Source organism: Crocodylus porosus, unplaced genomic scaffold (genome assembly GCF_001723895.1).
Source record: "Crocodylus porosus isolate Cpor-Errol unplaced genomic scaffold, CroPor_comp1, whole genome shotgun sequence".
Lineage (NCBI taxonomy): Eukaryota > Metazoa > Chordata > Crocodylia > Crocodylidae > Crocodylus > Crocodylus porosus.
In genome coordinates this window covers 91,770,106-91,793,590 of record NW_017728943.1, presented here as the reverse complement: position 1 = coordinate 91,793,590, position 23,485 = coordinate 91,770,106, and the positions used below count along the sequence as shown (strand labels likewise).

Here is a 23,485-nt window from a genome sequence, read left to right as displayed (position 1 = left end):
GCAGGGATCGGGGGGTTGGGGGAGTGGACGGGCCAATGGGGGTCCCAACCCTCCTTCAGCCCCCTGACACCTTACTTACTGGCACTGTAGCCTGTGTCCAGCTCCCTGTGTCAGCACCAGGGCAAGGGCTAACAACAGACATACTCTGGCAGCTAGAGCATCTCTCTAGAGGACCCAGCCTCTGGTTGTCCCACTTTTTTTCTTTGCGGGGTTTTTTGACCCCTGTATATCCAGGGGTCTAATTTTGCCTCCGTGCTACAAATTTGCAGCGTGGGGAACATTTTCTTATTCCTGCACATGCCTCTTGCGGTGTGTCAAAGGAATTTGAGATGCTGCAAGAGGCACGTGCAGGCTCATCTGGAAGTGCTCGGCAAGTTTAAATAGGATTTCATTCCGTATTTCCAAATAATGGGTTCCAGATGTAAAAAAGGAATTGGAAGACCATATTTCCAATAACAGCCCATTCTGAAACACTCCATGTTTTTATTGGCTTTCAGTTAAATAAGGCAGAGGTTACTGAGTATGAAGCTGTTATATACAGAAATGAGGACTACTGTACCACATGTAAGTGACATGCAGAAAAAATGTCTAGAAATGGATATTAGAAAAAAAAGGTGAAATCATACAAAAGTCCATGACTGATCTGAAAAATAAATCTTACACTTTTAAATCCTTTATAAGAAACCAAGTTGTGATTGAGATTAGGGGAAAAAACCCTGAAGAGAGTAACTTTTGCAAGTCCCAGAATAACCACTGATAAAGCTACTAGAATTTGCCAAGCAGTCACCTAGCCAGAACAGACCAGGGATGGGCAATTATTTTGGGTGGAGGGCCACTTATTAAGTTTTGGCAAGACATCAAGGGCCACATGACAGTCAGTCAGGGGTGGATAAATATTAATTTTCTAAAATGTTTAGGGGTCGCATCTGGCCCATAGGCCACATTTTGCCCACCCCTGGAATAGACGCTTATGGAGGGTAGAGAATCCAAATTTCTTCAAGAGAACTGACCTGATACAGAGCTCAAAATTGAAGTCCACAAACAACAGCATACAGAGCTGTGCCTGCTGTGTGAAACAATGCAAGCCAAGAGAATGCCCAGATTGCATCACTTTGCAAGAACCTGAAGAAAGAGAATGCCAACTGCACCACTATCTCTGAGCAATCCTTCATAAAAACAATGGAAAATATTGCTTCAGATGATTGGACTATCAACCTGAAAACAAATGAGACATTTGTGAAAGTAAAGGGCACAGGACACAAGCCAGTGCGGTTCAAGAAACAGTGATGATAAAAGAAAACCCATATGTAGTTAAGTTAATCAGATGGTGATACTGTGGCAGAAGGCCACCTCTGTTTCTCCCCAAAAACTCTTCTCTGTGACAATTTGGTTAAGATGGACCCTGCAGAGGGTACACACCTTACTCCATCTCTTTAGGTAACCTGAGCTGGATACATTTCTGAGGGAGGGGGGAAACCTGCTTCCTCTGCCTATGGACTGGCATCACATACCTGGGTGAGGTAGGAACTGCCAGTCTGCCTAGCAACTAGTGATGCATTTCAAATTGGTTGGCTGACAGCCAATAGGTGCTGGCCTCCATTAGACCAGGTAAATGAGGTCATAAGGGCTATATAAGTTAAGGACTGCCCAGGAGGAGGAGGCAGCAGCCATGAGGAAAACTCAGAGAGAGACCTGAACCATCTGAAACTTGCTCTCTCTCTCTCAAAACTCATGATCAAGGAACTGCCTGCCTCCAGAGGGAATCTCCACCTGCCTCTGGATGATACCTGTGAGTAAACTACCTGAGATCTAACTAGATATATATCTTGCAGTAATTCAGATGTGTGATCAACGGTTACCCAGCCATGCCAGTTTGCTCTATGGGATTTCTCTGATATTGTTCTACCCTGTACCCTATTCCAACCCTACCCCTGGTAACCAATAAAGTTCTCTTTTGTACCTAGTGCAGGAGACTTATTGGGAGTGGGTCTAGATTATGGCTTCGGGTCCCCTTGGTTCGGCTGACTAAGGGAGACCACTACTTGTGCTTCTGACTGAGAGAAGCACCCCCAAATGCTTGAAGTGAGTCAAGTACCCTCAAGAGCTACTAGGCCTGTGTTTCCCAGGGTGCACAGAGCCAGAATAAAGCTCAGCCCTGGGTGGTGGTAGTTTTTACCCCAGGCTAGCAGGTGTGGTTCAGGAAGGGGGTCAGCCAGACGTGAGATGCCCCCAGGGAGGCACTTGGAGCTTGAAAGGTGGTTGGGCACAGTGAGGTGGGTGGCTCAATGCAGGAGCACCCCTACTGGGCTGCCACAGATACAATATCCACAAGAAAAATACATAAACTGTATCTGCATGGATGAACAAGAAATTGGAAATGATATACCAGTATTAATCACGTGTCTTGCCCTTGATCTTTGGCAGGGGGTGAAAACAACTGAAGATCTTGGAGTAGTAAGGAAACTCTTAGCAAAGTACTAAATAGCTGAAAGAGCCAAACTAGCCCACAAAATTATCTTATAATTTATGCCCCTTTTTTTTTACACAGACCCCTACCAAAATCAAACAAAAAAGTGCTTACAAAGGGAGAAATCTCTGGGGAGATGGTTGATGACAATAATTTTTTTCTGTGCTTGATGCATCATCATGGTTTTGGCAGGTATTCTTGGGGAAAAATGTGGGGTATACATAGGATGACCATATGTTCCAGTTCAGTTGGGACACTCTCCAATTCCATAGGCCAGATCTGGCCAGTTAGTCAAAAGTCCCAGGCTAGAGTTTGGTGGGGAGATGGAGTGGCATGGTGCACCAGGCAGACCAGCGGGCACTGCCTGAACCAGGAACCTGAAAGAACTATTGTACAAAGTGGGATGTCTATCAGACGTGGAAAGTACATCTTACCAAAGGGTTTGAAAAACTGAAGGAGTTACTTAAAAAAGCCCAAGTCTGGAGGTAAGTGCGAAATGCCTCTACTGAGAGGACTGGTGTAGGCTTCTTAGGTGAAAACTGGACCAGTAGTTTATGTGTAATGAATGCTAACAAAAACTGAATGTCAATCAGCTCAGACAGAACAGTTAACTTTGGCCATACAGTTTCATGAAGCAAGTGTTAGCTGAAACTGAATGTAAACCACTTACTGACATTGCTAAAAAAGCCCTGGCATACACCCTCATACACATTCTCCTCCAAAATAACAAATTAGTCTTCCAGTTATAAACATATGATTTGTAAACTAAGTACAAACCCGTAAGAGATGTACTCGTTATAGACCCAGTTTCTAGAGCATTTGCCAAAATCACAGCAAAATAAAGTCCAGAGCTATATCACATATATGTCAGTCTGATTAAAAAACCCTCTTCAATGATGAATGTCATCTGGATTTTGACTGCCAAAGCCTTTTGTTTCATGGCATCAGGATGGTGATTAAAGAAGGTGTTAAAGAAAATAATTTTAGATAGGATACCTGGGATTCCTTTAGGAACAAGATATTACAGGGGAGAGTTGAGAAGGGAGTTGTTCTGTTTCTATTTGCTTTGTTTTATTTTATCGGCTTCAAAAGTATGGCAAATGCTGAAGAAACTGCTACAGCTTTTAACATATACCAAAATACAGGTCAAAACAAGTAAAAGAGCCCATGTTGGTGCCACACAAAAAAAAATGGCTCCACGTGGAAAAAAAGTCATAGATTTGTTTATGCTAGCTGGAAATTCTTATCCTAGACTATGACTTTCTTTGAGATAGTCTTACTAGAAGGTTATATAGTAAACAAGTCAAATTTCTTTTCCCTGGAAAGAGCATACTTGATATAGTTATCCCTGAGAACAGGCCAAAATTTAGTAAGCATGAGTTTAGTTTGCACTGAAGTATTTGTTCAGACATGTAACCCCTCACTCCCCATTTCCCTTGCCCAATGCCTTGATGGAAAATGTTGTCAGAACAATAGATGACATAACGAGTCATTTACTCTTTGATATTTAGCACTGTTATATTATCAAATCACATGAATAAAGCATGGGTTTTTGCTTGACATTGTATTCAACAGAAAAGGAATCCCTGCATTTTAAAAACTGATGTTAGTAATTCATATCAGTAATTTACAGTCCTTCTCCTACTTAACCTAACTGTGCCTCCATGCTATGAATGCTATAAATTTACCACTACCACCCCCACATACACACACTGGGCTGTGTATTGTCGGTGTGTGTGTTTGGATATGGTCAAGATGACCCCTGTTGTTTTGGCCATGTGCTCAGCACATGGCAAGCTGGGGCCTGTATTTGGGGAAAATATGTAAAACTCTCTGGCTTCATTGACCAGAGGAAGCAGAGAATGCTTCAGGCAGACTGGTTGGGAGAAAGACTGAAATGTGGCCCTCCTGGATTTGGCAAGGCTTGGGTGATGTCGCACCAGATATATAAGAACAAGTCACTAAGGCTCTGGGACTATTGTTCATCTGCACAGCTACACTGGGAGCCAGAAAACCCATGGTGGGGGGGAGGTTCTCCCCCCTCTTAGCTGGAGAGGCAAACAAACAGTATTAGAAAGGGAAAGCCTCAGGTACAGGGAGAGAAAGTCTGTTTTGGAGTTTGAGACTCCTGTTCCTTCCCTCTTTCCCCCTTATTTTTCCTGAGTTGGAGTGGTAATTGCTGGAGCAAACTGATCCACAATGGAGTCCTGGCAGTTTTGGTCACACAGGCCTTGAGTGGGATAGTACTATGGGGGGTATTAATTCCTGGAGCAGACTGACCAGAAATGGGTCCTGGTAGTTACTGGCCACATGGGCCTGATCCCCTCTGTTTTGTAATTGTAGTGTCCCAGCATAGTGGTATAGCTGAGACTGAATGTCCAAGCTGCAGTCATAGGCAGCTGGGTCCTTTTTGCGGTTTCACCGCTATTGCATTTCAGCCTAGCTGTGTGGCTAAACCTTAGCCATATGTTTGGCTGGCAGATTTGGGCCAGGATGAAGCCTGGCACGGTTTGTGTCAGGATGAGACCTGGCATTTCTTGTTGTTGATCCAGGCCTCAGTGCTACCCAGTTCGGGCCCAGCAAGATGGGCCTGGGCTGCCTCTTGTCTCTTTTTGTAGGTTATGTCCCAACCAAGCAGTGTGGTTGGGCACTAATTGTAGTGCAGACCCAAGCCAAGATAGGCCTGACCTTTCCTTCAAGTGCTTTCGCAGTTTTCTGCTGGCAGAGCTGGGACTAGGAATTTTGGGGTGCGGTATGCTGAGGAAAACCACACTTAACCCCCTCAAAGCCATCATGCAGAAGTGGAGGTTGGTGCTCTACCACTTCTCCAAGAGCAACGCAACCCCTTTGCAATGCAGAAGGACCTATGCTCTCAAGCAGCTCCCTGTGGCGCACTGAACCCAAGGAGCAGCTGATAGGACTCTCCGGTGTGGCCTCCTCTCCAGCCCATTGCTGAAGGGCAGGTATAGGGGTGCAGGACCTCGAACTACCTATTGGGAAGCCCCAAATCCCAAACTGCCTGGGTATGGGTGAAGCCTCCCCAAGAGGGTGCCACCTATAGACTTTGCTCTGTAGTTAGTAGTGTTTTAAGTTGCATTCAGTGTTTTTCTCTGTTCTCAGTAATAAATCTATCTTTTATGTTTACACTGCTGGCTAGGAGAGGGGGGGTGTTGTTTATGTGGGACACCCCAGTAATTCATTTCATGTTTCCCAGGTGGTCTGGGTGGAAGCTTAAGCCAAGGTAAAATATAGTTAGTACCCCAAAAATTGAACCCGGCCCTTGTTGCTGCTGACCAGTGCCTGGCAGAAGGGTTACATAAAGAAGGCAAAAATACCACTAGACTAGACTTCTGTCACTTTGCCCCCCACCCCCTCTGAAAAAACTTCTTTCCTGACCCCCCAAAATGGGCAATCATTCAGATGCACATCGTATTAAAATCTCAGGTACTATGGCTGCAAAGAGACACTACCCTTATGCCACCATAAACATTTTTTATGACAATACAAAACCCAAGTATACAGACATCCTTGCTGTTTGACATACCACAAATGTCCAAAATTGTGAGTACAATTATTCCAATTAATAGTTTATACCATCTTTTTGCAGCAAACATCTGTTTGTTTAAGGCACAAGAGCATGGGCTCTTCAGCTGCCCTGGGCAGGCACTTCCAGGATGTCATGGGCCTGATCCTGTGGAATAATGGCCCTAGGTGCTTGGCCCTAGCCTGAGTTGCATGTCTGTAAGTGTAGAGCGAGAAAAACCTATGGGCCCATCCCAGGAATTCCCCTAGAATGGAATTACAACTATAAAGACACAGCTACAGGATGTGGAAGGGGGAGGGGTGGAACAACTGTAAGATACAAGAGGCTCCCCTGAATGATTTAAGAGCAGTGAGTCCTGAATCTGTGAAGGAGGCTGGGCTAGATAATCCTTGAAGTACCTTCCAACCTTATGTTTCTATGAAGATCTGGGCTAGTCTTTACCTGAGCTGTTCATCACCTTCAACCCAACAGTCTCCCACCTGTAGAGATAGATGGCTAGCATAATATTGAAACAAAATTATTGCCCTGTACTTTTCTCCTTGAAGTCAATAACAATATTCGTACTTCCTTCATTTGTTGCAGAATTTGGCAGTAACTTTACCATTTAAAAATAACTTCCAAAAAGCTATACGTATGGGATTCCACAGTAGCTTACTTTGCAAATCCATTAGCTGACTGTTTGATCTCATTAATGCTTGGCTTTAGTTAATTCTGGCCTAGCAAATTCTCATGTCCCATGAGTAAAAAAGTTAATAATTAGTATTGGATGACTCATGAACATTTTAACCGGAAGACATGAAAGTTACAAATGAAAGTTTCCTACAGCCAAGCATTAATGATTATTGATCATCAAATGGCATATAAGTGAAAAGTATTTGATGCTGTTTAATATTAACTGCATCTGTGAGTTAATTACCCTGGAGTCTGATTTTCCAAATAAGTAATGTCCAAAAACATTGCACAAAAAGACACTAATACAGGTGAGTAATTTAGAACAATCAAAAATCTGAATTTTCCAAATATTTGTTTTTAAATAATATTGTATAAGGTTTACTGCTTTGGGATATATTGATGTACCTTTTGGCTCAATATATTGTCTCCAGTGGGGATCAGTTCTGTGATCATGGATAGTGACTATCTGATGTGCCAAATCAAGACGATGGATAGCCCTTCCATGCGGGCATTTTTCAGCCTTGGAGATTGCAGATATTTTCTTATGACCTGGCCTGGTCCTATGCCAATGGCAGTCAATAGCAACACTTCAGTAACTTAATCAAAAGCAGGATTAGGCTTCTGGAAAACTGAGGTTTACCTTACTCCCCTGCACACTTAAAAAAAGTCTAAAGCTCTACCTAGATAGTGCCCATCCTATCAACCCTCACATTGCACAGATGTTCACTGGTGCTACCACAATATCAAACATTAGAATATGTTTGTAATTACATTAATAATTTTGTATAAGCCACATAAGAATTATTTTTAATTATGCAGTTACAATCTACATTCTTCCTACCAGAGGCAGTTTTCCATGGAAAATAGTTTCCATTGATATTCATTACATTGAAATCTGCAGCTTCCAAGTCATGGCAATTCATGTACCAAATATACACAAAGTACCTATTTTTAGATGAGGAAATACAATTGCCAGCCAAAAAAGAAACCTCTTTTTCCAAAAAGAAAGCCTATCACTCAGAGGAGCCTCCAACACCCTGCTTACACATGGAATCAAATAAATATCTATATGCAAGTCACACCATTCAGACAACAACTAAGTATTGCTCCCAGGAAGGAGCTACAAATCAATATGAAATTCAATAAGATTCTATGAGTAGTATATCCCCTCTAAGTCATAAGTGAAAAGAACCCTGAAAAGTGTGAGGTACCAAAAGAGGACACTAAAAAATGTCTTTCAAAAAAAAAAAAAAGAGAGAGACAAAGTATAAAACATTTTAATTTGATGCCAGAGATTTTGAGGCAAATATTATACTTTAGCTTTCAAATTTGAGAGAGACCTTTTAACTATAGGTGCCTGGAAGTAGATTCAAGCTATCCACATTACTTCTATCTATGTATTGCCATGAAAAACAAAAGCAAACAAGGGAAACACAAACAAAAGAAAGCAAAAGAAATATGGGATGTAGAGTCAAGGGAGTTAAGCTGATGACTGACAAGATAAAGGATAGTGTATTTTTAAACTACTTTACAATACACATTATTTTTGTAATAAACTATTTTTAATGACAGCAACTTGAATCCAGAAAGAAAGTTCTTGTGTCACTGAACATACTGCAAAATTGATGCTACCCAAACCTATGATTATACAGCAAGTGAAAAGTATGGAAGAGGGGGCAAACTTTCCTAGAAGGTGGTTATCCTTAAGTTTGCTCCAAAAAGGACTCTTCCTGAGAAGGGATACTCCAAAAAACGAATGGATAACAATCACACCAAATGGAACAATTTGTATATTTTATATTTGCAAAGATTAAACAGACTAAAACACAATTTGCCAGCCTGTGGCACTGCAATTCAGCTTTACCCTAAGTGCGTAAATAATAAACCCATCTTTAAAAAACAAAAACACAAAAAACTTCCAAACTATTTTTATAATGAAAGCTGTACTCACAACATCTACCACTTAGCTGCCTACATTTTAAAGAGGAAAAACAGATAATTTTAACATTCTCCAGAAGCTACTGGTAAACATTGCCTCCCAGGCTGTTATTACTATAGTTATATTACTATAGTCATGCACTAAATGTAAGTAGCGCTCTTTTATGGCACACTCAGAATAACTGCAAATATATTTAGAATGCCTTTCTCAAGCATTCCTATTTTCTACTTTAAATGGTAGCCCAAAAGAAAAATAAATTAGTGGCTGCAAGGTGTCAACTAAATGACATAGCAAAATCAGATTAATAAATACATGCATCTTACTTGACTCTAAATGAAAATTTACATAAACCTTTTAAATTAATTTGCTATTTTAAAAGAAATTACTGATGCACAATGGTACAGTTTCATGAAGCTGAAATTATATCTCATTTATGGATATTGCCTATTAAACCCAAAAAAACCCCACATCACTCCTTTTCTTCTCTTACAGCATGTGAACTGAAGGTCTGATATCTAAAACTATACATGAAAGACAATCATTGTACATAGAAGCAATCCCCTACCTTAGGAAGGGGGACGGTCTAGATCACTTTTTGAGGTCCCTGCCAACCCTCCTATTTTATGGTTCTATGATTTTTCATGGGTTTGAGTTTTCTAGCATATGGCATAACAAAAAATGTAGAGAGCACTAACTGCTGAAATTAGGATGAAAACATTAACTTCCTCACATTTGATTACCAGCAAAAACATAATGTGCCCAATCTGTTCTTCATATTAAACTATATTTTAAAGAGACTTAAATTTTTAAGCACAAAAATTGCATTGCACTGGAAGAAAGTAATAAGCAAATACTTCATGATTTAACATATAGAATCTACTTTTATCTTTGTGAAATGTTTGTTACAGTTATGCAACACAGGATGTTGTAATAAAACAATCACTTAGCTGGACTTTGGGATGGCTGATTTACTCAAAGGAGGGGTGGTTGAACATTTTCTTTCAAATCAATTTTATCAGCAATAAAAACATTTGTAGAAAGTGTTTGCTTTTCTCCCCCGCAAAATGTATAAAGACGTTTCTCAACTATAAGAGTTTGGGCCCCAGAATCTTGCTGTTTTCTGTTGCCAAATTCTAAAAAATAATGTCCTTTTTCAATGCACAGTTTTCTGTGGAAAATTTCTTACTAGTTCAGTTCACAGGTGAGGAAGGTCATTCCAGTTGCAATGGTCTTCAGTTATTCTATATATCCCACTGGGTTTTGGCTCTTGCCTCAGGCGGCATGTCCTTCTTTCAACAGTGAGAACGGGATGCTCATAATCCTCTTTTCAGTAATACATTATATGAAGGGTCAGTATAAAGGTATGATACTGTACACACAACTAAAACTCTCAGATCATAATCATAAGTGCTCCAGAACAGTGTCTCCAAGTATGTTGCATGGTTCTAGGCCTGTGGCTTCCTAAGTCGGAAGCAGGGTAACCATGGCTGTGCACAGTAATGTAACAAAGAAAGACGAAAAAAATAGAAGTGGCTGTACTGCCAGACTGACTGCCACCATTTCACAAGCTGCACAGCCAGGGATGCTGCCAGCTAGGGTGCTCAGGCATCATGTGACACCCGTAGCAGTGCAGCCCCACAGGCAGTCCCTGGCACACAGCAGTGCTAATAAGCCTGTCAAAGTGTCCTGCAGATGTAGCTCCCCTGCTTCCAATTTAGGAAGCCCCCCACCATAACCATGTGGCATGCTTGAAGACACTGCTCTGCTAAGTTTACCATGCACACATGGCCTCAGCCCTCACCTCTCACATTGGTAGTGGCAACCTCTGCCTCTTGGGTCACCCACTATTCCCATTGCCCCCCTCCACTGTGTTGAGAACACGGAAGCTAAGAGCACCTCTCTGGCCAAACTTTGTTTACATCCCTTCCAGTACCCAGTCTGATTCTTTCAGCTGGTTCCTCCCTTCAGTGATACCAAACTCAGTCTTATCCTTACCTCAAAAACCTTTCAAAGCTCTGTCCCTCCCTACTTATCACCTCCTTTAGTATCCTGTTCCCAAACTCCACCAACAATGCTTTCTGACTTGTCACCTCTCTCACGTTCCTACAAATGGAACATGCTGCATGAAAAGTGCCTGGAACACCACTACTCTCTCCTCCTGACCTCCTCCTACCATGATTCCTAGAAACAATGAACTAACCAAGGGCTGTCCAACTTCTAAGTAGCTGGGGCCACATGCCCCCAGGTCCCACCAGCACAAACCACAGACAGGCGTCACATGCCACATGAATACTCCCCAGCTGAACCGCACACATAGGCACCATGGCCTCACCCTCAGCTGCCATGGCCTCCACTGTTCTCCCAGGCAGGGACAGAAGTGGATGCCAGAAGAGGGAGAGGGCTCTAGCTGCTGCTGCAGGTGGAGGGATGATGGTAAAGACAACTAGGGAGGAGCCTGGGGATTGCAATTTAACTCTGTGTGGACATCAATCAGTCTGTAACCCTCCAGACTGACAGCCTGAGCTAACTAATAATGGGTTAGTTGAAAGGCAGAAAGATACTTGTTTTATAGTTAACAATAGGGGAAAATATACACAAATGTGTATTTCAATATACACAAATGTAGAGACATATAAATGTATACTGTTTTTCTCTATATTTTCCCCTTACCCACATCTTTGCATGATGTTGTCCTGAGTCTTCATCTTGCCACGAGTAATACAAAAGCTCTGTCCCCATGGAGCTCCGTTGGAGTTAAAGTTCTAGTATCTACACTAAGTTCTTTGGGGCAGGGTCTGTGTCTTTAAATCAGGGGGGACTGTCTTTTCCAACTTCTTGGTGTTGCTGGAATTTCTGTCATAAATACAACTTGACTATAAAGTGTCCTTTGCATTTTTAGTCATGTACATATATAATGATGAATTTGTAAAGAGCATTTTGCTTTCTTTTTCCTCTCTCACAGATTGTAACATATGCTAACAAGCTCTCATAGACTATTTAATAGACCATTTATATCAACATAATAGACCCTGGCAGATGTTCCAGATCAATTCTTGTTGCAATCCTCAGCCGTTGGAAAATGCTCTGCCTAAATATTCTGCTTCTAAAGAATACAAACTTGTAAACAGAAAAAGAGGCAAGAAAAAGCAGACTGAATCATGTTTTGAATTATGTTTTAAACTCTTCTTTATAGTAAAAAACAAAGTCAATGTACATGTATTTTTCAATAAAACAGCAATATGCTCAAATTTATATATATATATATGTATAATTAAAATTTAATAAAATTATATACATAAGCTTAAGGATTCTTTGTTTTCCATAATGGTATTTACTCTGAGAAATATCCCATAGCATACCATAGAATCAGAAATTAGGGTTGGAAGGGACGTTAGGAGATGATCTAGTCCAATCCCCTGCTCAAAGCAGAACCATCCCTAACTATACAATCACAGTCAAGGTTTTGTCTATCCGGGCCTTAAAAATGTCTAAGAATGGAGATTCCATAATCTCTCTAGGTAACCTGTGTCAGTGCTTTACTACCCACCTCATGAGACAGTTTTTCCTAATATTTAATCTAAACTTCCCATGTTGCAACTTGAGAACATTGTTCCTTGTTCTGTCATCTGCCACCACTGAGAACAGTCCAGCTCCATCCTCTTTGGAACCCCGCTTCAGGTAGTTGACGGCTGATCTTATATCTCCCCTCAGTCTTCTCTTCTATAAACTAAGTAAATCTGGTTCTCTCATAAGTCATGTTACCCAGCACTCTAAACCATTTTCACTGTCTGCCAAAAATGGTTAGAGGACTGAGGAACATGACTTATGAATTATAGCATGGAAATGCAGATGTGATACCTTAAAACACAGCTGCTATGTGAAGAGTGACGTAGTGAATCCATGTTTACCGTCTTTCAGAAGTTTTCAAATCAAAGGTGGTTAGCCTGAAAGTAAAAGATTTATTTCCTAACTGTTAGCACTGTGAAAATGACCAGGAACTTAAAAGCTAATCTAAACTTTTCCATGTGATATAATCCCCACTAAAGAGATTTCACAAGCTAGCTTGGATCTTCCATCAGGTCCTTATTACACAGTCATTTTGTGTGGCTTCTGGAGCTTTTAGCACCTGGACTGTCCACACAGTAACACCTGAAACTAGTTTTAAGCACTTGTTATGCGGTTCAAAGTTATGCTGTTCGAGGGCAGGATTATCTCTGATCTGTGGTACCCAACTCATATCACATTCAGGTGTAACCACTCAAGCCTACACCTTAGTACAAATACCCAACCTGCCCTGCCTGAAACTGGCCTGGATCCAGCCCAGTGCCCCAACCCCACACCCTCCCCAGCAGATCCCCAGAAATGAGCAGCAGTCTAGCAAGGGTGGCTGGACAGGGAGGCTAACCCTTGCCTGCCTGCTCCCCTGGGACAGGCAGAGCAGGCAGCCACAAGTAAGTCTCTGCTTGGGAGCTCTGGTGGGGAGGGCCTGGGAAAGCACCTGGGGACATGGGGGAAGCTTGGAAAGTGGGGTGGGGAAGAAGATTCATGCCTTTCAGTCCTTCAGGCCCCTGCTGGGCTGAGTGTATGACTGCTTCAACTCAAGCTAGCACTAACACTAACCCTATTTGTGTGGCTTACAGTGTAAGGTGTAACGAGTCCCTAACACATGCACATTAGGTTCCAGTAATGAGACTTTCTGTTAATTATGCAAAAGATAGAATAGAATTCAAGTCAAGTCCTTCTCTTCCAGCTGTTTTGCTTCTGAAGTCTTAATTGAAGCTAAAAGCAATTAAGAACTTATTCTGTCAGCACATTTGACTATACTCCATATGAGAAGCAGGTTTGATATGTAAGAAGGATCTGTTTCACAGTCATTTTCAGAGGAGAAGACCTCATCTCTGCTTTTTCTAAAATCCTTTAAGCCAAATAACTGAAAATATAAATAAATCTGTGGCTGCTACTGCTACAACACTTTGTTTTTATTACAGCATGATGCTTTAATTTGTCTTCCATTCAAAGGTGTGAAGGTCAGAAATACAGGGATATAGCAGAAGAATGGGAGAGGCAGAGACCTAGGGGAGTTGGAGGAACAGAATGACATAAGAAAAAAAAATCAGGAAGGGCTGGGGGCAGGTGAGGGAGGGGCAGAGTTCTGAGGTACAGTGAAAAGGTAATTAAGGTATCCCTATGGCTTCAAAAAGTTCAATTTTGAGCTTTGCTCCATACTTATACCAAAGACTGCTCCTAGTGGATATAGTTGCAAATAGATACCCAAATGGTAATTTGGGCTAAGGACTTAAAGATGGTAGGATGCGATGCAAACCACATTGCTGCCTTGTATGCAACTGGCTATGGAAACTGGTGTGCCTTAGCCATACTAGCCATGTGGGCTGCTAGGCTAGAGAGGACCTTTGACCTTGATGGAAGTGCTAAGGGCACATGGGCCTGAGGAAACATGAATGGGAAACAGAGAAAGTAGAAGGTGGGTTACAACAGAGGATGGGGGAGGCTCGGAAACCCACACAACCAGGAGAAAATTATTAGATGTATATCTGGTATCTGATAATTACTGAGTGCATCAACACGAGATGCTTTACTGCATAGTAGACTAATCTACTGCACAGTATAGCACTGCCGTCTACACATGCACACCATTTACTGCACAGTACATTAGGCTACTTTGCATTTAGCTAGTACCTGTAAATGCAGCTATAAGATTAAGTATTGTGCAGTGACACTTATGTAGAGACTGGCTGCAAATTTGTTCTGAGTCAGCCTAGGCAGCAGGGGGCCACAGTAGACAGAGAGCTTTCTGTCCCTGGTCCTGGTGCTGCTTAGCTCTCAGCTCTCCCTAGGAGCTGGGAGCCAACCAGTGCCAGGACCAGGGAGCTCTCTGCCCCCGGTCCCAGCTCCCTGTGTGGAGCTAGTAGGTCTGGAGGGGAGTGGGGGCTGGGAATCCAGCCCTGGCCTGTCCTCTGGAGCAGCTCCACATGGTGTGAAGCTGGTTGCACCAGGGGGCAGGTGAGGGCTGGGAACCATGCTGTATAGAATTTTTCCCTGAAGCAGCCAGCTCCATGCCAAGCAGGGCAGATGCCCCCATGCCCCCCACCCAGCAGGAAGCTCACCAGCAGCTGCCCCACACTGGGACAGCTCCCAGTGAACCTTCTGCCAGGCAGGAAATAATTTCTAAGTTTGTAACAAAATGCTAATTAACCAAGGTTCTGATTTATTGCCAGTATTTCACACAGAAAATGTGTTAGATTGCTTTAGTTTTTGTTCTTTCTGAAAAACAATGATTTAGTAAATCAGAAACATATGTTATTGCTGCTGAAATACTGTTGCTGTTTATTTATCAAGCCTAATCCTTGTCACTTACAGGGCAGTTCAACTGTGGCAATTTAAGTAAGGAAGATTTGAAAATCAAAAATATACCATCTCAAATGGGTTTTTTTTTAACAAAAGTAATTTTTTTTATTAAGAAGGAGATAGTGGATAACTTGTCTTCAGTTTGGTGTAAAGTGATGGCACTATGTCTTCATATCAGACTAATTTGGTAGTTATAAACTTATATATGTTCTAGCATAGTCCTTCAAGAATGCAGAGATCTGGATATACTTTTAATGCTCATTCTTTTCTGTGCATCTCATCAGCAGCCAATTTCCTAACAGTGCTGGTATTATGCCTTTCTATTAGAGTACCACATAGAGACCAACTAGGTAGGGTTACCATTGTGCTAAACCCCATAGAAATATAATTAATTGTAAAATATTAAGGATGGGGATTAACAAGTATGGCATAGCATACATTAAACAAAGACACATCCTGAGAATGTGGGGTAGAAATGGAATAACAAAACATGGTTGTGGAATCTCCATCACTGGAGATTTTTAAGACCCTACTAGACAAAGCTTTGGCTGGTATGATCTAGTTAGGGATGCTGTGTTGAGCAGGAGGTTGGACAAGATGACTACCTGAGGTCCCTTCCAGCCCTAATTTTCTAAGGTTCTAATAATAAGGTGCGTCCAACTCTTGGGCAGCCGGAAACTAATGATTTCTCACCACTGGCCAAGATACTGTCCAACTGCCAGTTACTAGAAATATTAAAGAGAAAATCCATTTTGAGAGGTGAATTGAAGGAAGATAATATGCTCGCCTTAATGATAAATAAAAAGATATCACAGAATTTAAAGGTTCCAGGTTGGTTAAATATGATCACGATTGTTTATTTCTCTTAGAAATTAAGAGTCCTCCACTAAATTTTGGTTGTAGGGTGACCTGATCTAGCTAGTTCCTGTTCTATTCAGTCACATCTAACTCTAATAGTTGAGCAGTATCACAAAACACCAGAGGGAAGGATATTGTTTTACCTTAAAAAAAATATGAAAAGAATGCATGGGCACAATTTCCTATTTTTTGTGGAAGAACATGTTGACAGATACCTCTTAACTTGCAGGAGAAATAAAATCCACCATCATGAACAGAAGTATTTTGCTTTCTCTTTGTCTCTCCCCCACTTTTATTACTGAATATATTACAACCTATTACATTCAGCTGTCTTACACAAACACCTCACAGGATGAAGACAGCACTGACTACTAACAGTGCATACCACCTAATTATTTAATGCATGGTGTACTGGTGTTCTAAAACTTCTCACTCTATAAAGGGTAAACATCTACAATGTGCAACTGCAATGGAATGAGAAACCATCAGCCAAAAGACTGAAAAAGTGGTGTTACTGATATTGGTTTTAAAACAGAGATAATGACAAAGACACATGGCATTCCCCTGAAATTAAGAAATCATAACTAGATAGATTTAGTGGTCATTAGCTATGTTTCAGGTCATCATTTGCTCCTAACCTATCATAAATGCCCAGCAGGTGCCCTGCATTACAACTACTTTTGCTCAGTTCCGCTTGGCATGCTTATCAGGAGAGAAAAACTAATTAAACAGAAATGTAATCTAAAATGATTACTCCTCTTCATTAGTGGATTATCAGTAAATAAGAGGAATGCACTTGTCTTTACTATAAGATTAATAAAGTTACACATATCAGCACCACTATGCATTCCCTAAATAGTGAAGTGAAAATTTAACCATGTTTATAAAGGTACATTCTCCCTATCTCTCATACAAAATACATATGTTTAAACAAAATGTAACAGATATAAAATGTTCTGATTCTTTAAAAATTTATATTTCCAAAAAAACTTTTCTTGTTTACTTGTGAAAACATGCATAGTCCTGATTTAAAGCCATTAAAGCCAATGGGAAGTCATATATAATCTCCAGTGAACTTTTAAATTAGACCCTGTACTGGTCAAAACTTAACCAAATGAGCAAATGTTTTTATAATTAAAAAAATAAAATCAGTTCTAATATTTAGCATGAATGAATTGAGATTATCTAAACGTCATAGTTCTTATTTACTTAAAAATGAAAATTTAACAATAAAACTCATTCAAAATCTAGCAGATTCCACAAACAGCTTTATTCTTATCCTGTACTTCTCTACATGGCTTAGCTATCTTCTGTGTACAGGGCATATGATAACTATGGCTACAGGAAAAGCAGAGAAATATATTTGCCAATTATGGTACTCAACACACATACAATAAAAGTACAGAAAACAGTGCGGAAAACATTTAATATGTATATTTCAAACAACATAATGTTTTCAAATGCTTTAATTCAGCACTTAGGATAATTATCTTACCATGCCACAGTGGGTTGGGCTCTGGTTTAAGAAGGGCGGAGGTTCATCTAGCAGGATATAATTTTGTGTATACTTATTGTTATATAATTAGATTGAGTCTCTGATTTACAGCAATACAGTGCTGTTTCTGTATAATATATATACATACAACATTAGAGCAGAGATACTGGAAATTTTCTGCCAAGAAGCTGTTTAAGAGAAGTCAGGTTTTGCTTAGCTTCCCAGGTATACCTGAGAGACTGAAGGATCATTGTCGGTCTCTGAGCAGTCCAAGAGGCAGAGAAAATGGTATGCTTTCAAGCCCTGCTCATAACAAAGTCAGACACAAAAGCTTGTACACATACATAATTACCACACCCACCTTGCTCCTCCTCACCAGGTCCCAGATAGCCTGATGGACTCTTTAGTCCTGGCTCTCTTGTAGTGGGGCTTAAATGCCACCCTCTAGGCTAGGGACAGAAGTTACACATAAACCAGTTTAAGTGATCAGAAACTGGTTTAAACCTGTAACAGAACAGAAGTTCAGTGCATATAAACCAGTTTCTAAATGGCCAAAACTGGTTTAAGATAAATCTGGTTGAATGTAGTATCAGACTAACTGATTTGGGTCAAACTGGTTTATGAAACTTCTGTTCCAGACCCCTACCTGGTTCAAGTTAAATCACAGTACCCCAGCATGCTTTCCAGCCCTAGGCTGGGCTGTGCTGTGCTGTCTGCTCCAGTAGGGAAGGTTGGGGATGGGGAGGAGAAGGCAGTGACTGTCTTTCCCCTTCCTCCCCTCACCCTCACCCCAAGAAACCCCAGCTGGGATCTGGGGCAAGGAGGAGGGTTAAACTTCCCTTCCCCTGAGTACAGAGCTGCCTTACCCTGCTAAATACTTACTGCTGGCTGCAACTGTGGACTACAAATCCCAGAGGCACCTGGAAGCAGGTAGAGGAAGTGATAACCAACCCTACATAGTCCTGCTACTGTGATTGTGGACTACACATCCCAGAGAACTCAGAGGAAGCATGAAGAGGAAGTGAGCACATAGCCCATGCTGCCTACAAGCCAAAGAGTCATGCTCTAGCTCCCCCCAGTTTCTGGCCTGAACTACTGCAGTCATGTGGCTACATTACCTGAATCAAAAGTAAATGTCTGTCCAGTTGTTTCTCAGCTTAATCTCTGCATCTTAGACTAACCTGAAAAGACTAAATTGATTCAGCCTCGGGCTTTTTGAGGGTCTGTACTTAGTTTTGCTGCAATTGATGAAGCTCATGCATCTGCTTGACTTTTACTCCTCCATTAGCACTGTCACTCACAGTAAACTGTGCTGATCTCCAACCTACAATTGTCTCTCTCCTGTGCTTGATTAGAAGTGAAATAGTTAGCAATGCTGGCCTAACTTCCACATAAGCTTCATACTGTAAAAAATGATGACTGAGGTGACACTACTTGGAACTCTTGTTTCACACATTTTGAAGTGAACATGATATCAGCCTTCAGGAAAAATAAACCCTGGTGAGCTGCCAAAAACCAGTCCAGTTGGATTAATCATGTGAGGCCCATGATCCAGATTGTCACAGGACCAGCACTTCAGGGCTTGTCATCTTCACTTTGTATTTGTGTAACAGGCTTTGGAAAATTGAATGTTTGTGGATTTTCACACTTAGTTGAAAATAATGGGATTGTGAGAGAGGTAAATGGGCATATAATACTACCAGGGTTACTACTCTTATTGTTTCACACCAGGTTATGGGAAGAGTGTCTTTTGAGACAGTCTGAAATAGAAACTACTAAATAAATGCTGAACTATTTCTACTCTGGGACTGAGAGATAAAAGAAAAATCAGTATGCTTATTTAATCACATTCTATTTTCTGATCAAAGTTTGTTGTCTATATTAGAAGCAGGACAGCATGATAATTTATATTCTCTTTGAAACAAAACCCTTTTCACTTTGTTTTTTTATACCTATGTTACATTTTAAAGGTTTCCTGCTCAAGAAATGCACTAGGGTAGGATTCACCATAGGTTACATTCTGCTACTGGTTATACCCTGCCTCTGCCTGCTCTGGAAAGGCTCAGCATACACATCTAGTTCACATATTCTGCTAACTTCAGCTTACATAGTATACAGCTAGCTTTCTGTCTTAGCTTTTGCTACAGAGCCTATGACTGTGGTATTTAAACAGTAAAAAACTGAGCAGTCATGCACCCTAGGTAATCATCCTGACTTTGTGCACCAATAGCAGAGAGCAGGCCCTAAGCCTCTATTCTCCAAAGAGGTTCATAAAATGAGAATTCTGTATCCACCAAAACAGGGAATAAAATTACTTTAAGTCTAAAGTGCAAATAATATGTGGTGCTTGTCCTTGAACATAGGTGGAAAAAAATTGGCAGGGCAAGACTACAGACCTTATCAGTAGGGAAAGGCTACTCATAAAGAATATCAAGAGTAAAGAGAGAATCTACAAGGAATGGAGAAAGGGAATGATCAATAAGAAAAAAAAATCGTATGAAAAGTAAAAAAAGTACAGAAAAAGACCAAAGGCTTAGCTGAGTTGGACCTCATAAAGAAATCTTAAACAGCAGTAAAGGCTTGCATCATATAAACAGAGATCCAGAAAGAAAGAAGTGAGCAAACCATACTCCATTGTGCTTGTAAATAAACAAGTACTAAATAAATATACAGTAACCCAAGTTACTGCACAGTAGCGCTGATGAACAATTTTTTGTGACACTACTGCACAGTAGCCTAATACTGCTAGCCTAAACACCTCAGTCCCTAGAAAAATCATGCAGCAGATCTTCAAGAAATCCATTTCTAAGCACCTGGAAGAGAAAAAGGTGATTATGACCAGTAAGCATGGATTCACCAGGGGCAAGTCACGCCTAATCAACCTGACTGCCTTCTATGATGACATGACTGGCTCTGTGGATGTAGGGAGACCAGTGGATGAAGTGTACTTTGATTTTAGCAAGGTTTTTGATATAGTCTCCCACAACATTTTCCCAGGCAAGCTAATGAAGTATGGGGTGGATAAATGGACAGTAAGTTGAACAGAAAACTGGCTGGAGCACTGGGCTCAGAGAGTGGGAATCAATGTCTAGTTGGCAGCTGGTATCAAATGGAATGTCCCATGGGGCTAGTTTTGTTCAAAGTCTTCATCAGTAACCTGGAAGATGGCATAGAGTGTATCCTCGGCAAGTCTGCAGATGACACAAAGCTGGGTAGGAGTAGTAGACATGTTGGATGGTACAGCTAGGATTCAGAGTGATCTAGACAAATGGGAGGATTGCACCAAAAGAAATTTCATGAGGTTCAGTAAGGACAAGCACAAAGTCCTGCACTTAGAATAATCCCATGGTGGGGTTGTACAGGCTAGGGGCTGACTGGCTTGGCAGCAGCTCTGCATAAAAGAACCTGGGGTGTGGGGTGGACAATAGCCTGAATATGAGCCAGCAGTTTGCCATTGTTGCAAAGAAGGCTAACAGCATACTGGGCTACATTGGTAGGTATGTTGCCAGTAGGTCAAGAGAAGTGATTATTCCCATCTGTTCAGCACTGGTGAGGTCACACCTGGAGTACTGTGTTCTGGTTTGGGCCATGATACAGAAAGCATGTGGACAACTTGAATAGAATCCAGCAGAGGGTGACAAAAATGGTGAGGGGGCTGGGGCACATGGCTTATGATTTCATAGATTTCATAGACATTTTGGCTGGAAGGGACCCTGGAGGATCATTGAGTCCAGTCCCCTGCCCCAGGGGCAGGAAGTCAGCAGGGATCATAGGAACATGATGAAGAAAGACTGAGGAAACTGGGCTTATTTAGTCTAGAGGAGACTGAGAGGGGACTTAATAGCAGCCTTCAACTACCTGAAGGGAGGTTTGAAAGAGAATGGAGCTACACTGTTCTCAGTGGTGGTAGATGACAGAACAAGAAGCAACAGTCTCAAGTTGCAGCAAGGGAAGTTTAGGTTAGATATTAGTAAGAACTTTCCTACTAGGAGGGCTGTAACACTGGAACAAGGTACCTAGAGGGGTGGTGGGAGGCATCATCCGTGGAGCTTTTCAAAACCCAGCTAGACAAAGCTTTAGCTAGGATGATTTAGCTGGGGATGGTCCTGCTCTGAGCAGGGGGTTGGACTAGATGACTTCCTGAGGTCCCTTCCAACCCTCACTTTCTATAATTCTAGTAGCATCACATCACAGTTTTTGCCAGATGACACTACTGAATAGTAGCATCAGGCTACTGCACACTCAACATCTCATGCAGATGCACCCTGGGAGCTTTAAAAAATTCCCAGAAGAAAAAGAAGAGAGGAAGGAAGAAAGATGCGAGGGAATAACTTGTTGGAAGAAGTCAAAGCAGAAAATGGCTTTCAAGAATGAAGTGGACAGAGTAGAAACAGTCCAGGAAAGCAATCAGAATTATCAGAGGCCTTGAAAATATGACTTAGAAGGAAAGGCAGAAAGAAATAGAATTATTTAGTCTAGAAAAGAAAAGACTGAGGGGAGATTATATAATAGTTTTCAAAAACCTGAAGCTTTGACATTAGAACCTAAAGCTACCTAAAGAGGTTGTGGAATCTACCACTAAAAATGATCAAAAGCAGGCTAGACAGACACTTGGTTGGGATAGTTTAGTGAGGGATGATCTTTCCTTGAGCCTTGACCCTGCTGGACTAACTGACCTTGTGATATCTTTTCTAGCCCTAGTTCCTTGATCCTAGGTCTTTGGGAGGGGGATGAAGTAGGGGAGTGTTCTTTGCAGTAGCATGGGTCATGGGACTCTTTCTAGAATCACATGGACATATTTTAATATAACTAATTTCCTGCCAGTGCAGTGGCAAGGCATTGGTGGTATTCTCTTCTCTCCTGCTCTTCAGTTTTATATTGTTAGGAGTTTGTGTAGGGCATGGAGGTGGGTCATTGATTGTTTTTTTAATAAGGTGCTTGTGGTTGTCATTTGTAAGAGGGTTTAGAGCAGATGTTCTTGAGGATCCTTTTAAACAATTGATTACCTGCAAATGTCGGGAACTGGGCTTGATAGTCTGGAAGGCCCTTTCCAATCAGATATTCCTATATATCTGTGATCTTACAAAAGATAGCAATCTCTCTCTCTCATCACTTAAAACTCTGCATTCCAGCTGTCTGAACTCCCCAAAACCCTTACTCAGCAGGGAAATATTTTTAAAATCATTTCTTGTCTTCTTGCCTTTCAGCAGCAGGAAATTTGCATTTTTACAGCACTTTTGCTTGTCAGCACTGAAATATTTTAATGGGGTTTGCAGCTGCACAGGGAGGATTTAGAGATGGTCAGTGGGTTCTAATAGCAGGTTGCTGAGCAAAAATATGAATATGGGTTAATGAGTCAAAAGAAGCCAGTTGATCTGACTCTAGTCTTTGTATTCCAGGGAAACGTCTTTGAACAAATTTAATTTGCAATAAAGGCACATGATAAAGGCCCATTCACAAGCAATGGGCTCTATTCAGAAAAGAACATTAAAAACTGTATTTGTTGCGTGATCATAAAAATGGGAAGTAGTTTTACAGGAACTTATAAAAGGATAAGAGCATAGCTGATTTCAACTTCAGCTCTAAATGTATATTTGGTAAATCCTTTTAAAACTGTAGACTACTCGCTCCAAGAGCTCCATAGGTGGAAGCTAGCAGAACCCTGGTGCAAGCTGCCATTAGGGCTATAAATAGACATCTCATTTGACACAGGCCTAATTCTTACATAGTTTGACCCGAACCAAAAGAAACAAAACAGGCATTTACAAGCATTGCCTTTCCAACTGCATTACTCATCATCCGCCAGTAAGCAGCCATTGAGAGCACATATCATTGCCAGCAATGACCTGTACTACAGAGGCACAGTATGGGTAACAAGCAGGAGGAACTCACCCTCCTGCTGGCTGACACCAGCCCGGACATAGTGGGGATTACGGAAACGTGGGGATGCAACGCGTGATTGGGCGGTGAATGCCAAGGGCTATAGACTGTACAGGAGGGGCAGGATAGGAAAGAGAAGTGGGGGCGTGGCACTCTATATTAACGAGGAATACACATCCTCGTCAATTAGCAAGGAATCAGGGGAGGGGCACTCTGAAGTGCTTTGGGTTAGAGTACAAGGCAGCCAAGGGGAAAGAGACTTAA

General features: G+C 41.4%; 1 protein-coding gene across 4 annotated transcripts in view; it reads right to left on the bottom strand.

Moving 5' to 3' along the window:
• PLD5 (phospholipase D family member 5) overlaps window positions 1-23,485 on the bottom strand; it is a 306,170-nt gene that overhangs the window by 149,775 nt on the left and 132,910 nt on the right. Inside the window, exon 1 of one of the 4 annotated variants that reach the window (XM_019549795.1) lies at window positions 17,703-17,778. The exons of the other annotated variants lie outside the window; for them this stretch is intronic. The gene's annotated coding sequence lies outside the window, so the exon portion shown is untranslated. Of the gene's footprint in view, window positions 1-17,702; window positions 17,779-23,485 lie in introns of those variants that run through there. 4 annotated transcript variants of the gene reach the window in all.